Source organism: Sapajus apella, unplaced genomic scaffold, assembly GCF_009761245.1.
Source record: "Sapajus apella isolate SASKATOON/1434 unplaced genomic scaffold, GSC_monkey_1.0 scaffold14, whole genome shotgun sequence".
In the NCBI taxonomy this organism is placed as follows: Eukaryota; Metazoa; Chordata; class Mammalia; order Primates; family Cebidae; genus Sapajus; species Sapajus apella.
This window is the reverse complement of record NW_022436954.1, coordinates 13,786,876-13,806,087: the sequence shown is the minus strand read 5'-3', so window position 1 is coordinate 13,806,087 and position 19,212 is coordinate 13,786,876. Positions and strand designations below refer to the sequence as shown.

General features: G+C 39.4%; 1 pseudogene; it reads left to right on the top strand.

Moving 5' to 3' along the window:
• The window catches only part of LOC116554534, a 43,323-nt pseudogene that overhangs the window by 12,192 nt on the left and 11,919 nt on the right, over positions 1–19,212 (top strand).

Sequence of the window (19,212 nt, the reverse complement as noted above, 5' to 3'; positions counted from 1 at the left end):
CTGTATTGAAGAGAAGGTAGGTAGTGAGTTCTTATCAGTAGAGGTATACACATAAGAAATACATCTAATGTATATTTAAAACATAGTAAATGGCACTTGGTATTATTATTAATTTACTTAATCCTCATAAGAACTTTATGAGTTGAGTGGCTATTATCATCACCCCCATTTAGGGGAAAGAATATAGAAGCATCAGCACAGGCAACTCAACAGACTTGCCTACAACTACTTAGCTAGTAAGTAGCAAAGCCAGAATTTACATGTAGGAAAGCTGGCTCCAGGGTCCACTTTCGAAATCAGTATTATGCAACACCACCGCTGCAGAGGAATTTGTGCGACTCTTCATATATACAATTTACAACTTTGGTTATTTTTCTTCATTTTTAATTACTCCCATCCCCAAACCATAATAGCAACAAGTCTGGCATCTCCCTCCTGGAGAATTTTTCTTCTTTCTGAAAACAATTTAAATTCCTGAAAGAGAAGATTCTCTTTCTTCCAAACATAAGCAGGATATAGGAAGCATCACTGCTTCTCATAGCCGTATGGAATTGCTACTTAACATGCACCTGAGATGGAAAAATATAGTTTGTCGCCTCTATTCTGTTCCTGGCTGTCACCAAGTCCCTGCACAGACCACCAAAGTTTTTTTTTTTTAATAGAGAGTGAGGAGATTCTTTCAGTGACAAACTTAGCCAAAGATATACTATTTTAGACCACCCAGTCCTTTAGGGCTGTGCTGTTATGATCTCACATGCTTTTGCCTTAAGCAATCATCAACTCTAACCTGTCCTTCCCTAGAATTAACGAATCCAAGGGATCTCATTCCCCTGGGTGTTGACCAGGAACCCAGAGAGAGCCCTCAGTGGAAGATATAATTTGCATAGCCAATCTTGGTTGCTGCACTGTCTCAGATAGTGTGAGCAAACTTCACACTAATGCTGATGCTGGTCTTTTATACAGAATCATCCCAACCCATAAACAACTATTTCTTCTGGTGATAAAATAAAATAGTGATCTCATCAATGCTCCAGGATCACCTGACTGTGTTGGTCGTACCTAGAGAAGCAATGCATGTAGTAGGTGGGTCTCCAGCAGGAAACTTTCACAGAGGTAGTTTCCCCAGATAATTTTTACCAATTAACTTAAAACATCAACTTAGAGTTACAAGCAAATCCTCTACAATGAGGCCTGTGCTGATTTCCAGACTGAGCACAGGACAAAATAAGAAACAGGACTAATCCGTGGATAAGCATAGCTCTTCAAAGCCTCTAACAGCTCTCTCTGATTTACAGGATGCCTTCAGGGCCATGCACCCAGAGCTTGATGTTGTACAGTTGTACCTGAAGCCACCACTCATTGGAGAGCTTGCCCCAGGACAGCCCAGCCAGGAAAGACACAAAAATGTGAGTGAGGTGTCAGGATCCAGGGGTGTAGAAGGATGGAGACAAGGCATATTTTAAAGCCAATTAACTGTTTTTTCTGAAGCCGTCATGCAGGGTGGGCGCACACTAGAGTCAATGGGTGGATTCCACGTATTCCAAACAAAACCTTTTTCTTTACGTCATCATAACTCTTAAACCTTGGTGAAGCAAAAGAATAGAATTTTTGGCCCTTCGTCAAACAGTAATTTCATGTCTCTAAGCACCTACTTCATGCCACGTAACTTACAGATATAATTTCCTTTTCATTGACTGCCTGTAATTATGTGTTATGCCTGTGTCTATGTTCCCAGTCCAACTAAGTTGCATAAGAGCTGAGACTATGTCTACTTTTCTTACCCCTGTGTCCTGAAGACCTACTTGCACAGGATCAACATGTAGTAGGAACTCCAAAAATAGCTACTGATTGAAAGATGTAGCTGTATCCTAACTACAGCCTTTTTACATTTGGGGAAATTATCATTCAGGGAAAATAAATTACTTTCTAAAAGTCCAACAGCTGTTATATGAAAGAGCTGAGACTCCAGATCACTTCCCTCTGGCTCCAATCCCTTAGGTATTCCCAAGCATGAATGCCATTCTTCCTTTAATATTTCGGCTACATGAATACTGTCTTCTAAAGGACAGAGCCTCTATAGGACTAAAAATTCACTGGGATGCTTTTACATAACACTGAGAGGAATTTTACTTAATATTGAGTAATTCCATTTTTTGAAATTTATTTTTTGTAACAGTTACATTTGCTTAAACCTTAAGCCCTTTGAAATAATTTGTATAATGTATGGATCCATATACCACTGTGAAGGAGAGGGAGCAAGGATTTTATTCTTTCTTTAAAAAATGAAGAAACAGACTCACAAAGGGAGCAGGACTAATCTGAGGACATGGAACTGGTTGCATGAAAATCTGAGACTCCAGGTCTTTGCTATTGTAAACAGTGCTGCAATGAACATTCGTGTGCACGTGTCCTTATAGTAGAACGATTTATAATCCTTTGGATATATACCCAGTAATGGGATTGCTGGGTCAAATGGAATTTCTATTTCTAGGTCCTTGAGGAATCGCCACACTGTCTTCCACAATGGTTGAACTAATTTACACTCCCACCATGGAATATTATGCAGCCATCAAAAACTATGAGTTTGTGTCCTTTGCTGGGACACGGATGAACCTGGAAACCATCATTCTCAGCAAACTGACAGAAGAGCAGAAGATCAAACACCGCATGTTCTCACTCATAGGCAGGTGTTGAACAATGAGAACACATGGACACAGGGAGGGGAGCACTACACACTGGGGTCAGTTGGGGGGAAATAGGGGAGGGATGGTGGGGGGTGGGGAGCTGGGGCGAGATAGCAAGGGGAGAGATGCCAGATGTAGGTGATGGGGAGGAAGGCAGCAAATCACACTGTCACGTGTGTACCTATGCAACAATCTTGCATGTTCTTCACATGTACCCCAAAACCTAAAATGCAATAAAATAAATAAATGGAAAAAAAAAAAGAAAGAAAATCTGAGACTAACCCTTAAGCTCACTCTTCAGGCCCATGTTTATCCCACAGCACAGCTCTGTTCCAAAGAGTGGGTTGTGCGGATATCCAGCCTGCAGTCATGCCCCAACCCTGCCATTCTCAAATCGTGTGAGTCTAGGCCAGTTCCCAAACCTCTTGTGGCTCAGTTTCTCCCCCTATAAAATACTGAAAATAATGGTACCAACCTTATGAGAATTATTGGGAATAAGGAGGTAAAGTCATTTCAAGTGCTTAGAACAGTGTCTAGAGCATAGTAAATGCTAAATAAATTTTACATATTATCATAATCATGAACTTATAATGGTACTAGTAGTTCTAAAGCTTGCAGATATGTCCCCAACATTTGAGTTGGTGGCCCTAAATTTAAAAGGGAAGGTGATGCAAAACTTTATTGTTTTTCCTAAATTTTTTCTGTAAGAAAAATAAAATCCCACCAATGACTGAGACCTACCAGATAATCATTATCTAAGACTGTTGGTCCCTGTAGATAAAGGTCTACCATAAGTTTTCTTTAATATATTTATGTGGATATTCAAGTTGCTATATATAAAAAATTAGTACTTGAGCATAAAATTGGGTGTCAGGTGTGGGCTTAAGTCCACCATCTGTCACTGACTTGTTGATTTCAAGCCAGTCGCTCTTCTGGGTTTTGGTGAACTCTCCCAACTCTGCAATAAATGCTTTGCAAAAGATGACCAGGCTGGAGGCATCCTAGAGATAACAGATTAATATTAGATAATCATTAAAATAACCTGTGGCTACAATAATGCTTAGGTTGATGGGGGTTTGGGAGATGAGCCTATCCAAAACTTCTGCCAGGCAGCACATCCTTTGAAAGTTGTGTCTGTGAATTTTGGAATTTTCGGCTTCTAGAATTATTTTCATAGCTCTTTTTTGTTTCTAATGTTTCTCCTTTCTTACATCTGTACAACCCTGTTATCTTTCTTATAACCTGGTCATTTTCCCAACTGTCCTAGTTTCAAACCCATTGTAGTCAGTAAGCCAAGAGAGATTTCTTTTCATTCTTGTGTGCTCCCCAGCACGATGTGTCAAGGTTGTAAACCAATGCTAATATTGTGAACACTCACACATGCACATACACACAGTGCCCTCATACAAGACCGCTCCACCAAGTACACACACACTAATGCCACTGGAAACCCTGCCGTGTTTCTGGGGATTCACTAAGCAGCTCTCAGAAAGTTCATCGTGATAACTAATCTAAGTGAACTACATTGTTCTACAATCACCATCTTCTACGAAATAACCCTTTCTATACATTAAGCAACTGAAGACCTGGAAAGCACCTTGTAAACTATAGAAACACGGATCCGTAGAGATGACCAAGTTCCCCAGAACAGAACCAGAGCTCACTCAACACCTGGTGGTTTAAAAGGCGACTGTTAGCTGTACATATCTCTCTACTGCACCCTCCTCTCCTTCCCTCTCCCCTGCAAAAATCAATTTCCGAATTCCATAACAGTTTTAGGACAGTTTACAAGTCATTATCCATCTTTCACTTCTGCAGAAAACAACAATAAATTTCATACACTTTTTTTAAAGGTTTTATTTGCTGGTTCATTGTTTTGGGGTTTTAATTCTGGACAATTAAATTTATTAATAAAATTCTATTAATAAAGGACATGTATACAAAATTATTAATTATGTTTGTTTGTATTCCCTTTCCCCTGAAGGAGTTAATTTACTCTTTGAATAATTATTTCATAGTCCCAGTTGGTGAAAGATTTCCGATAATTGTGGAGGACTGTAGTGGCTATGAACATGTTGAATGCCAACCTGGGGCTCTTCTTCCTTCACCTTTCCCAGATATTAATTTTGGAAGTGCTGGCGTGACTACCACTGTATCATTTTGGCAATGGCTGGCTTGTTACAATATTCATTTCCTTTTCTCACAATTTCTCAGGTAAGCTGATATATTAAGCCCAGACAGTGTCTTCATAGAAAGGCTCAGAATTTCTTTTTTTCTCTTTAGATTGGTGTCAGCTGCTGCCTGACACTTCCTGGCAAGGAACTCATCAATGTCAGGCACTTACCAGCAAGTTACCAAATTTCATTGGTTCTCACGTCTGTAAAGTGAGGATAATAATGAATGTGGAGTTATTCTGAGAAGGACTAATCAGGTAAATGTGTAAAATACAAAGCACAGTGTCTGGCCTATGGTAAATGTTTAATTAACGACAATTGCTGCTATTTGCCCTGGTTTATCCCCACCGTTTCAGTGATTGAAGTTCTGTCCTTAGCCATGCAACACGCATATTTATCTTTCATTCTTTAAACAACCAACATTTACCAATGCATCAGGCCATGAATTCTTCAAGGGTAGAAATGATATCTTACATGAGAATAAGAACATGTGAGTTCCTCCATAAATGACAAATAACGACTGACACTTAGCAGGGCATTTGATAAATCCTTGTTGAATGAAGTGTGAATTTCTGAATGAGCATGATACCATGTTGTGGACACAAAGGAAAAGTCAACATGCTCTCTGTTCCTGAGAAAGAATTCGTCTAGTGGAGGAGACAGTCTGTCACAAACAGCAAAACACACTGCCTGGCCCAATTCAATCATATTAATGCCAAGGAGAGGAACCAGCATGTACTGTTGGAGCAGAAAGGGGCGTTTAATTCTCATTAGAATCATTGGAAAAGGTTTCACAGAGAATTAACTGCCATGTGTTTCTACGTTGCAGAATTCCGTATGTTAATTTTTTTCTTAAATCATCTTGTTTTATTTCTTGAAAAGTGACTTTTGGAAAGAAGAAAGGAAATAAATATTTGTTTAGTGCTTAGCATAAGCTGGGCACTTTATAGGTATGTAAGTAGCACAACAACCCCATGAGTTAGGTATTAGTATCCTCTTTTACCAGATGAAGAACTGAAGGTGAAAGCGGCTGAGTAAATTGCCCAGAGTCATGAAGCTCATAAGTGGTGAAGAACAGTTTAGAATTCAAATCTGTCTGACACCAAAGACCTTAGTTTCTGCACTCCATACTGGAAACCTTTGAAAGACAAGGAGGGCATTCCAGGCTGAGAGAACAAAGGCATAAAAGTTGGAAAGAACAGGATATGTGTAAGAAATAAAAACTAATTTTGACTGGAGGTTGAATAAGAATTTGGGCCCAGTGTTCTCAAATAAGGTTGTGAATCTACTATGGGACTCATTTATTGATTTCTTCTTAGGGTCCCAATTTCTCTAACAGTAACTTCATCTCTCCTAGGCTTAGAGTTCATATTTGCAGCATGACATGGCACACCTTTCCGTGTTTAAGAAGTCTAAGTGGAACCACATGATGCATAAATTTGTGATCGGCCATCTCCAGGTATGGGACATCAGGGAACATGAGGAGGATTCCTGAACATGAATTCCTAAGGAAGTGATTCCCATGTTTGTACATTGATATCAGTAAAAAAAAGTGTTTATGTTACTCCACAAATAAATGTAAGTGTACTAACAATGTAGATAATATATACACTCATATATTACACATTATAAAATATGTGCTAAAATGAGAATTTTAAATCTTTTATGAGGATACATTTGGTTCTATTTAAGAAGCTCTTATATCTTGTATTACCCTGGTATACTCTTTGGCCAAATCCCTGGCAACCCCCTTCCCTACGGAACCACTTCGCAGAAGAAAGTTTGTGCCTTGGAAAATGAAGACATGCATTGTAAAATCATAAGTGGGGATATTCTTAGAAAGGATTTGAATATTTATTGCTGGGAAGCGAGGGGAAACCAGCAAGCCCGATTAGTCCTAGGGGTGGAGTGGAGGGGTGAGGGGCTATGAAGAAATAAAGGGAAAGGTATAGACCAGATAGAAGAAGAGACTTATCAGGAAAAGCCAGATGGCTCTGTTCAAGAGTGGAGGATTGCAAAATCCAGACTGCTTGAAAAAGCAGGTAGAGATATGACAGCTGGCCTCATCCCCCCTTACTTGGGCTCCAAAAAGCAGGTACCCTGTCCTATGCACCACTGCAGTGCAGCACCTAGGAGAATGCCTGGCACATGGGAGGCCTTCAATAAGCTTTGGTTGAATGAATGAAGGAAGGAAGGAATGAATGAATAGATGAATGAATGAATGAACCAGTGAACAGTGCAGGACTTTCAAGCGTGGCTTCCAGCCCTGGCTCTGACAGTGCTCATCGTGTGATCTTTAGTAAATCACATTCTATCTCTGGCCCTCTGTGTTCCCATCCATAGTATTAGGGGTTAAACTTAATATCTGCTTTTCTAGAACTTTCTAGGATTTGGTGACTATGTACTCTGTCCTAGAAGGGAAGCAAATACCTCTGAGCCTTGCACTAAACCAAATCCTTGCATTCAAATCAGGCCCCTTAGGAAAAGCCCATGGCCACTGACTCAGAGCCTATTTGTTCTTCCCTAACACAGGGATTTTATACATATATCACTTTCTGGTTAACTGGTTCCCCAGCCTGTAGTGGCTTACAAGTAGCCAACTAATAAAAGGGTGAAGACAATCCTGGAGTCAGGCCCACAGAGGGTAGTGAGCAGTAACTACTTACAGCAAACAATAAGGAAACACAGATGGGCACTCACATTGTGTGTCTGATAAATGCCAGGCTCGGAACTAGCCCCATTAGGCTATTGTCTCAAGTAATTCTCATGACATGGGGACATAGTACCCCTAGTTTTCAGCACACATATGTTCATTGTGGCACTGTTTACAATAGCAGAGACCTGGAACCAACCCAAATGTCCATCAACAATAGACTGGATAAAAAAAATGTGGCACATATACACCATGGAGTACTACGCAGCCATAAAAAATGATGAGTTCGTGTCCTTCATAGGGACATGGATGAATCTGGAAAACATCATTCTCAGCAAACTGACACAGAACAGAAAACTAAACACCACATGTTCTCACTCATAGGCGGGTGTTGAACAATTAGAACATGTGGACACAGGGAGGGGAGCATCACACACTGCAGTTAGTTGGGGGGTGTTAGAGGAGGCACAGTGGGGCTTGGGGAGGGTGGGGAGAGATAACGTGGGGAGAAATACCAGATAAAGGTGATTGGGGGATGAAGGCAGCAAACCACCTTGCCATGTATGCACCTATGCAATAATCCTGCATGATCTGCACGTGTACCCCAGAACCTAAAGTACAGTTAAAAAAAAAAAGAAAAGAAAAGAAATCCATGTTCAGAGAGGTTAACTATTTAAGCCAATGGCCATAAACTGGTCAGTGGAGAATTCATAGCAGAACACTAAATAGGACAGGCACCAGAGCCGTGCTGCTCTATGCTGGCTTTCATTTGGAGCCACCTGAAGTACTTCCTTTTTAAAGTCCTAGTGCCTAAGCACCATCTCTAGATATTCTAAATTTATCTCCAGTAGAGTCTGGATGTCAGTGTTTTTGAAAGTTCCCCAGGTGATTCTAACCTGCAACAATAACCCTGCCTCCTGTGGGAATTCGGGCACTCATTAGCTGGGTCACCTTAAACAAGTTACTTAACGATTTTGAACCTCGGTTTCTTCAGCTGTAAAATGGGGATAGACGAAGGCTTCATCTCTACCTGGTAGAGATTTTGTTAGGATTATATGCAACACTCATGTTGTTAGGGTTATGATGCTTAACACAGTGCCTGGTATACAGGAAATGCTTAATAATTGTTAGTTGTTACTAATATTAGCAACAGTCTTTCATAATCAAAATGAAGACTCAGAATTAATAAGAAAAATGTTTAATCACTGCAGTATTAAGAAGATGGGGATAAATCACAGAATCATTGAGTTGCAAGGTACCTGGAATCACCTACTTTTATCTGCCCTGTCTCCCATTGAGCAGATCAAGGCTTAAGTCAATCAGATAACAGAGTTGGATTTTGATTCTTATTGGAGATGTGTCCCCCAAAATAGTTAGAATGAATAATAAGTTGTTATTTCATGTGATAGGTCACATTTGACCAGAACATTCCTATAGGCATTCTATTCCAGCCTCTATCCACCAGTGTAAGATAGATGAGGGTGTTTCTGGATTCACTCAGGGATACTTACCACAGAATAAAGGAGAGGCAGTTTCTTAAGCTACTGTGAGTTTCAGGTAATAGATCATCACATTTTTCTTCCTCTGTTCTGAGGAGTCAGAGGAAAGGTAAGACTCATCTGCCTTGGATGTAACTGGCAGTTGATTCAGTGCCAATATGTGAAATATTTCAGATCAGCCCTACCCATGCTGGCACTTAAAAAAAAAATCACAGCTTTCCCATTGATTCAGATTTATGCACAGCTATTTCTAGATAAGCTTGTCTCCAGAAATAAATTTGCACTAGTCAAAATGAATATAACCTTGATGACTTGTGAGCTGAGTAATAGGAAATGGCTCTAAAAGCAAATCAAGTGTACTCTGCCTTTTTTGCAGGCAAAAACAGTGATTCATGAACAAAATGAACATAGGCTTCAACTATGTGCAGGAGAGAAAACTCTCTGTGGAGAGGACAGCTGGGCAGGGAGGATGTGACAAAGAAAATAATAAACAGCAACATCCCCACCTTAGATATACATCATAACTTCAAAGTTTAAAACTTAACTTCTTGTCAGTTACATCCCTCACCACCTCCTGGAAAAGGCACCAATACGGAGATTGTTCAGAATGTTCATTCACCAACTGTGCAAAAATATACATACTCTGGTCTTTGCAGTGTTTGTACAATAAAAGAGCACTTCCCAAAATAAACCATGAAATGTCTGCATACATTTTGGACTGCTGTGCAATGCTAAAATCAAAATGGACTCCTTGTAGCATATTTTTGATACTCCTCAGTATGAACACTTTAAAAACTAAGAATCAAGTCTCATTATAGGCAGAATGGTTTCTAGCATTTGAAATTAAGATTTTCGTTGAAAATCGGGCCTATACTGATTCCATGATGCCATCCTAAAACATTTCATTTTGGTGAGGAAAAGGAAAGTGTGAAGCTTATTATTTTCTGCAGTCCTCTCAACAACCTCATGCATCTTACAGACGACGAAATTGCCCAAGGTCACACACCTAAATAGATAGCCAAGCAGTATTAAATTCAGGGTGGTTTCAGTCCAAAGCTTGGGTTCTTTCTGCTGCACTGAGAATAGACCTAATGATAATAGACCTAATGTGGAAATGAGGAATGACAGGGTGGTTCCTGCCTAGAGTTTGTTGAAAGGGGAGCCTCTTTGGCATGCAGCTAATAATCCTCACTTGCCCTGGAGTCCTCTCTTTTCCTTGTCTCTGGCAATCGTGGCTTCCAGAAAGAGGAGCCAAAGGAAGGTACTTATTTGGATCACACCCATAATTACTCTGACCACTTTTCTAAGCTTTATCTGTTAAGATCTGCTCCCCATCGTATCATGGATCAAAACCAGTCTCCCACGTCACTACTTACCACAGACAGTCACTGGCTAAAAGAGTACAGTCAGCTGGTAGAAGAGGCCAAAATGTTGGTTCTCGGGGGACTTAATTGAAAAGGAGAATCTCTTCTTATCACATTGTCTTTGTTCAGTTGTCTACTGCTCCCAATAGATTGTATGTTTCATAAACGTGAAAACCCCGTTCTATCATGGTTATCTTTAGGTTCCAAATGCCTAGCTCAGTAAGTATCTGACACCTAGGACATAATTCAACATAAATGATGAATGTGTGAATAAATGCACAATTGTAAGAGTAAGTGGGTCATATGCAATTTTTAAAAGCTTTTATTTTATTTTATTTTATTTTTATTTATAATCTACACACAGTAATTGTATGTATTTATGAGGCACAGTGTGATGTTTCAATACGTATGTAAGTTGTGTAATGATCAAGTCAAGGTTATAGCATATTCATCACTTTGAACATTTATCATTTCTTTGTGGTAATATTCAATATCCTCTCTTCTAGCTATCTTAAAATATATAATACCTGATTATTAGCTATAGTCACCGTACTACAGTGGTCCTCAACCTTTCTGGCACCAGGGACTGGTTTCATGGAAGACAATTTTTCCATGGACTAGTGTGTGGGGGATGGTTTCAGGATAATTCAAGCACATTACATTTACCGTGCACTTTATTTCTAGTACTATTACAATGTAATAATGAAATAATTATATAATTCACCATAATGCAGAATCAGTAGGAGCCCTGAGCTTGTTTTCCTGCAACTAGTGGGTCCTATCTGGGGATGACGGGAGATAGTGACAGATCATCAGGCATTAGATTTTCATAAAGAGCATGTAATGTAGATTCCTCACATGTGCAGTTCACAATAGGATTTGTGCTCCTATGAGAATCTAATGCCACAGCTGATCTGATCTGACAGGAGGCAGAGCTCAGACAGTAATGAGAATGATGGGGAGCAGCTGTAAATACAGATGAAGCTTCCCTTGCTTGTCTGCCACTCACCTTCTGCTGTGCAGCCCAGTTCCCAACAAGCCACAGACTGGTGCCAGTCCATGGCCCAGGGGTTAGAGATCCTTGCCCTACTGTGTAATAGAACACCAAACTCATTTTTCCTGTCTAACTATAACTTTGCACCCATCTTATGCAATTCAATAGAAGAAATACAGAGCACTGATGGGGCCCTAGAAGGGGGACAGAAATTGTTAAGTATACTTTGTGACACATTGAACTTGAGGTATCATGAGATATCCAAATATGTATATGCCTGAATGGGCACTTTCAAAATATATATATTATATATTTTGAAATATATAATATAAAATATATATATTATATTATATATAATATAAAATATATATATTATATTATATATAATATATATTACATATATAAGTGTATATTATATATAAGTATATATTATATATGTAATATATATATACAGATATATATGTAAAATATATATATTTTGAAAGTGCCCATATATATATTATACATGTAATATATATATTATATATATTTTCTTCCTTTCAGAGGAAAGGTAATAAAAATATATATATATTTTTTGAAAGTGCCCATATATATATTATATATGTGATATATATATATTATATATATATTTCCCTCCTTTCAGAGGAAAGGTAAGACTCATCTGCCTTGGATATATAATATATAAGTATATATTATACATTATATATAATAGATCATATATTAGTATATGTTGTATATATTTGTATATATTATACATAGTATATTATATATACTTACATATATATAATATATATACTTGCATATATTATGTATAATGTATTATATATATTTACATATATTTCACATGTATATATATTTGGAAAGTGCCCATTTCAGGCATCAGATTCCGGATACAGACTCAGGCCAGAGGGTTGTGAGACAGTTAGGAGTGTTAATTGGGGATGAGATGCAGGTTGCTAAGGAAGAACTGCAGAAAAGACTTTGGAAGGGCAGTGCTAATGCTTACAGATTTTCAAATAAAGCCATCCCCTTCTGCTATAGATGTATAGTATCCAGACCAGCATGCTCCAACAGAAACATAATGTACCACATTAAAATGACACATGCATTTTAGATTTTCTAAAAATTATATTTAAAAGGCAATTTTATTACCCCATATATGTTCAAAATAGTATTATTTCAGCATGGAATCAACATAAAATTATTGATGAAATATTTTCCATTCCTTTTTTTCATACTGAATCCTCAAAATCCAGTAGGCATTTTATACTTACAGCCTGTCTTTATTTGGTCACTTTTCAAGTACTCAGTAGCCACATATGTTGATGGCTATTGCATTGAACAGAGCAGACTAGAACATGCATAGACTGGTTACTGAACTATGTCAAATATGCAATAAAAACTACTACTGGATCCAAGATGGCTGAATAGGAAGAGCTCAGGAGTGCAGTTCCCAGCAAGAACAATGCAGAGGATGAGTGTCCACCACATTTCCAAACAAATTTTCACTGCCCACAGACCAGGAAACTCCCAGGCTGAAAAGCGCCATGAGTTTTTAGCACGGTGGTTTCAGCCAGTGCCAGCTGGTGCACAGAAACTCACACAAATCTGGGCAGCCATTTCAACTGGTGCCTAGAACATCTGGGAGACAGAGCCGCCCATTAACTGAAAGGAAGGGGGCAGAGACAGGGAGCCAGGTGATCTGCCTTGGCAGGTACCACTCCCACTAAACAAGCAACCTGAAACGCTCTGGATTGAGAGTTTCGTAACAAGCACAGCTGGACCCAGGACAGTCCAGCTCGGTGGGGGGAAGGGTGACCACCACTACCGAGGCAGTTCACGCAGAAGCTGGGCAGAGCCTGCGGCAGCTCGGCAACACCTCTGCTGGCAGACTGTGACTAGACTACTCTGTGCAGGGCAGGGCATCTATGAAAAAAGGCAGCAGCACAATAGGAACTTATAAATAAAACCAACCTTCCTACAACAGAGCACCTGGGAAAAGATGCGGTTATGAGTTCCACTGCAGCAGACTTAAAAGTACCTGCCCAGCAGCTCTGCACATAACAATGAAGCTCCCAACACAGCACCTGAGCTCCTATAAGGGATAAACTGCCTTCTCAAGCAGCTCCCTGACCCCTGTATACCCAAAGAGACACCTCATAAAGGAGAGCTCAAGCCGACATCTGGCAGGTACCATTCTGGGACGAAGATAACAGAAGAAGAAACCGGCAGCAACCCTTACTGTTCTGCAGCCCCCTCAGGTGATCCCCAGGCAAGCAGAGTCTGGAGTGGACCTCCAGCAGTCCTGCAGCAGAGGGGACGGACTGTTAGAAGGAAAACTAAGAAACAGAAAAAAATAACTTCATCATCAACAAAAAGGACGTCTACTCAGAGACTCCATCCAAAAGTCACCAACTACAAAGACTACTGGTAGATAAAGCCACAAGATGGGAAGAAACCAGTGCAAAAAGGGTGAAAACACCAAAAACCAGAACGCCTCTCCTCCTCCAAAGGAACACAACTCCTCCCCAGCTAGGGATCAAAGATGGGTGGAGAATGAATCTAATGAATTGACAGAAACAGGCTTCAGAAGGTGAGTAATAACAAATTTCTCAGAGCTAAAACAACATGTGCTAACCCAATGCAAAGAAACTAAGAACCTAGAAAAAACTTTATGAGATGCTAACCAGAATAAACAGCCTAGAGAAAAATATAAATGACTTGATGGAGCTGAAAAACACAGCACATGAACTTCACAAAGCATACACAAGTTTCAATAGCCAAATCGACCAAGCAGAAGAAAGGTTATCAGAGACTGAAGATCAACTCAATGAAATAAAACGAAAAAGCAAGAATAGAGAAAAAAGAGTGAAAAGAAATGAACAAAGCCTCCAAGAAATATGGGATTATGTGAAAAGACCTAATCTATATTTGAGGGGTGTACCTGAATGTGATGGAGAGAATGAATCCAAGTTGGAAAACACTCTTCAGGATATTATCCAGGAGAATGTCCCCAATCTAGTGAGACAGAAGACAGGCCACCATTCAAGTCCAGGAAATACGAAGAACGCCACAAAGATATTCCTCAAGAAGAGCAACCCCAAGGCACATAATCGTCACATTCACTAGGTTGAAATGAAGGAAAAAATGCTAACAGCAGCCAGACAGAAAGGTCAGTTTACCCACAAAGGGAAGCCCATCAGACTCACAGTGGATCTCTGCAGAAACCCTACAAGCCAGAAGAGAGTGGGGGCCAATATTCAACTATTCCAAACAATCCAAAAAGAGGGAATCCTTCACAAATCATTTTATGAGACCAACATTATCCTGATACCAAAACCCGACAGAGACTCAACAAAAAAAGAAAACTTCAGGCCAATATCCATGATGAACATACATGCAAAAATCTTCAATAAAATATTGTCAAACCTATTGTAATAGCACATCAAAAAGCTTATCCATCATGATCAAGTAGGCTTCATCCCAGGGATGCAAGGCTGGTTCAACATACGCAAGTCTATAAATGTAATCCTACATAAGCAGAACCAAAGACAAAAACCACATGATTATCTCAATAGATGCAGAGAAGGCCTTTGACAAAGTTCAGCGGCGCTTTATGCTAAAAACTCTCAATAAACTAGGTATCAAAGGAACATATCTGAAAATAACAAAAGCTGTTTATGTCAAACCCACAGCCAATATCATACTGAATGGGCAAAAACTGGAAGCATTCCCTTTGAAACCTGGCACTAGACAAGGATGCCCTCTCTCACCACTCCTATTCAATATAGTATTGGAATTTCTAGCCAGAGCAATCAGACAAGAAAAAGAAATAAAGGATATTCAGTTAGGAAAGGAGAAAGTCAAATTGTCTCTATTTGCAGATGACATGATTGTATATTTAGAAGACCCTATCATCTCAGCCCAAAATCTCTTTAAACTGATAAGCAACTTCAGCAAAGTCTCAGGATACAAAATCAACGTGCATAAATCACAAGCATTTCTATACACCAATAACAGACAAACAGAGAGCCAAATAAAAGTGAACTCCCATTCACAATTGCTACAAAGAGAATACCTAGGAACACAACTAACAAAGGATGTAAACCACTGCTGAAGGAAATAAGAGAGGACACAAACAGCATTGAATCTATAAATTACTTTGGGCAGTATGGCCATTTTCACAATATTGATCCTTCCTAATCATGAGCATGGAGTGTTTCTCCATCTGTTTGTGTCCTCTCTTATTTCCTAATCATGAAGAAAAACATTCCAAGCTCATGGTTAGGAAGAATCAATATCGTGAAAATGGCCATACTGCTCAAAGTAGTTTATAGATTCAATGCTATCCCCATCAAGCTACCAATGATCTTTTTCACAGAACTGGAAAAAACTACCTTAAACTTCATATGGAACCAAAAGAGCCTGCATCACCAAGACAATCCTAAGCAAAAAGAACAAAGCTGAAGGCATCATGCTACCTGACTTCAAACTATACTACAAGGCTACAGTAATCAAAACACCATGGTACTGGTAACAAAACAGACATGGACCAATGGAACAGAATAGAGGCCTTGGAGGAAATACCACAGATCTACAACCATCTGATCTTTGGCAAACCTGACAAAAACAAGCAATGTGGAAAGGATTCCCTGTTTAATAAATGGTAATGGGAAAACTGGCTATCTATGTGCAGAAAGCAGAAACTGGATCCCTTCCTGACACCTTACACTAAAATTAACTCCAGATGGATTAAAGATTTAAACATAAGACCTAACACCACAAAAACCCTAGAAGAAAATCTAGGCAAAACCATTCAGGACATAGGCATAGGCTAAAACACCAAAAGCCATGGCAACAAAAGCCAAAATAGACAAATGGGGTCTAATTAAACTCCAGAGCTTCTGTATAGCAAAACAAAACAATCATTAGCGTGAACCAGCAACCAACAGAATGGGAAAAAAATTTTGCAATCTACCCATCTGACAAAGGGCTTATATACAAAATCTACTAAGAACTAAAACAGATTTACAAGAAAAAAACAAACAAACCCATCCAAAAGTGGGTGAAGGATATGAACAGATACTTTTCAAAAGAAGACATATATGAAGCCAACAAACATATGAAAAAACGCTTATCATCACTGATTATTAGAGAAATGCAAATTGAAACCACATTGAGATACCACCTCAGGCCAGTTAGAATGGCAATCACTAAGAAATCTGGAGACAACGGATGCTGGAGAGGATGTGGAGAAATAGGGTCACTTTTACACTGTTGGTGGGAGTGTAAACTAGTTCAACCATTGTGGAAGACAGTTTGGAGCTTCCTCAAGGACCTAGAAATAGAAATTTCATTTGACCCAGTAATCCCATTACTGGGTATATACCCAAAGGATTATAAATCATTCTATCATAAAGACACATGCACACATATGTTCATAGCGGCACTGTTTTACAATAGCAAAGACCTGAACCAACCCAAATGTCCTTTTACAATAGACTGGACAAGGAAAATGTGGCACATATACACCATGGAATATTATGCAGCCATAAAAAATAGTGAGTTTGTGTCCTTTGTAGGGACATGGATGAATCTGGAAACCATAATTCTCAGCAAACTGACACAAGAACAGAAAATCAAACACTGCATGTTCTCACTCATAGGTGGGTGTTGAACATTGAGAACACATGGACACAGGGAGGGAAGCATCACACACTGGGGTCTGTTGGGGGACGGGCAAAGAAGGGATAGCAGTGGGGGTGGGAAGGTCAGGGAGGGATAACATGGGGAGAAATGCCAGATGTAGGTGATGGGGGATGGAGGCAGTAAACCACATTGCCATGTGTGTACCTATGCAACAATCCTGCATGATCTGCACATGTACCCCAGAACCTAAAGTACAAAAAAAAAAGAAAGAAATAGAAAGCCAGCTACAAAAAAAAAAAAACTACCACTGCTGCTCATTCTTCTGTAAATGATTAACATAAAGGAGAAAAAACTGAATATCCCAACATGCCAACATTTTACATACATCATCTCATAACTCCCCAGCCCACCCATGGAGATTAATATCCTCATGTTATTTACTGGAGATGGAACTGAGCCTCAAAGAGGGCAGGTGATTTGCCCAAACCATGCTGCCATATTTGTACATCCAGCATATGTAACTAGGTTGATGTGCTTCCAAATTCTTTGCTCTACTAAAATTTCAGACTTCTATGAGGAAAAAAAAAAAAATCACAAACAACCTAATCAGAGGTGACTCAACCTTGGCATCAGCTAAAATCTTTGTATTCTCGTTTGTTTTTGTATGAGAGCACTGAAGCCAAGGACACACAAGGATCTGAGCAAAGCCCCCCAAGGAGATCACTTCAGATCCATAATTCTTTGAAACATTCACTGAAGTAGAATACCTGGGGCCGCTTTTTCTCCCCCAGAACTAATTAAGTCTCAGAGCTAAATCTACTTTATACGCAAAATAGAAACAATACTCTCTGTCTCACCTACCTTCAGATTTTTTTAAATGAAGATCAAATAAGAGAAGGATGGGAAAGCATTTCTTTTCAATCAGCTTTTATGATTTTTATTACCAAACTTTTAGCCTCAAGTTGTGTTTCTGGATCAGAGAATTACTTCTTTGTAAGCTGTGAGAGCTCTGTCTGATGAGTCATACTGTGACCCGCAGTGGAGGCAAGCTAGAGAAACTCAAATATCTTATTTTGACTTTGGGGATGCATGCAGAAAACTCTCGCAGTGAAGGGTATTTCAGGAAAGAATTAATTCAAGTAACGAGCCCTCTGTTCTCCTCAGGGCTTTTCAGCAAACTGGTGGAATTACCGGCACTTTCAACATCGCGAAAAACTGAACAGTTACCGCAAATACCCGGATATTGTTGACATGGGCTCACTTTTTGTTCTTGGAGATTTACAACCTGTCCAGGTACACTTAGAAATCTTGGGCATCAGGGAAATGTTCCTGGAAGTGGTTCCTGGAAAGGCTTACAGACTCGCCTTGGAAAGATCAAGCTGGAAGTTCTGGCTTCACACACAATCTGAGAACATCTCTCCTTCTTTTAGGTTCAAAATATAGATTTGAAATAACTGAATCTGGGGTTGTAAGAATACAAAAGGATTTAGAGTCATGACCTTTAAGTCTATGACCTTAAAGTTCATCCAGTCCAACCTCCCACGGCAAGAAATACGGGAATCCACATTACTCTGTTTGAGCAATGATAATGACAGATGGGTCCCTGCCCAGTGCCCATCATTTTCTCTGAGGCAATACAAGCCAATGTTAGATCATGGAACCAGATTACTGGGGTTGCAATGATTGTCTAAGGTTTAACCAGGGCGTGGAGAAACATTCACTGAGAGAAGATAGGTCAATACATTCAATAAGCACCAGGTCATGTACATTCACACACGTAGTTATCTTAACTAATTCTAGCCCAGTTAGAAGAGACTGTGGTGTTGTATTTAGCCCATGTTCATTTTGGTGCATTTATACATGAACCATAGCCCAAATGCCATGGAAGAGAGCTAGAGATCTCATCTCTAATTTGAACTTCTTAAACAACAGAAAAAGGAGGGGCAAAGTCATCTTCAGAATTTCTCAGTTAATGATTACTTTTTTAAACTTCAATTTAAAACCATTATGTAAAGGACAACGTCAATTACCAAGATTTTTAGGAGAGAGTCTCTCTTAAGCAAAGGAGATATAAGGATAACCAAAGCAAAGTGACTCTCCTCAAGTGAAGTACCTGAGAGTCAGGTACCTGGGAAGAGGTTGCTATCTCCTAGAAAAACTAGGATTTTTATAAAAATAAAACGGTAAGGCCGGGC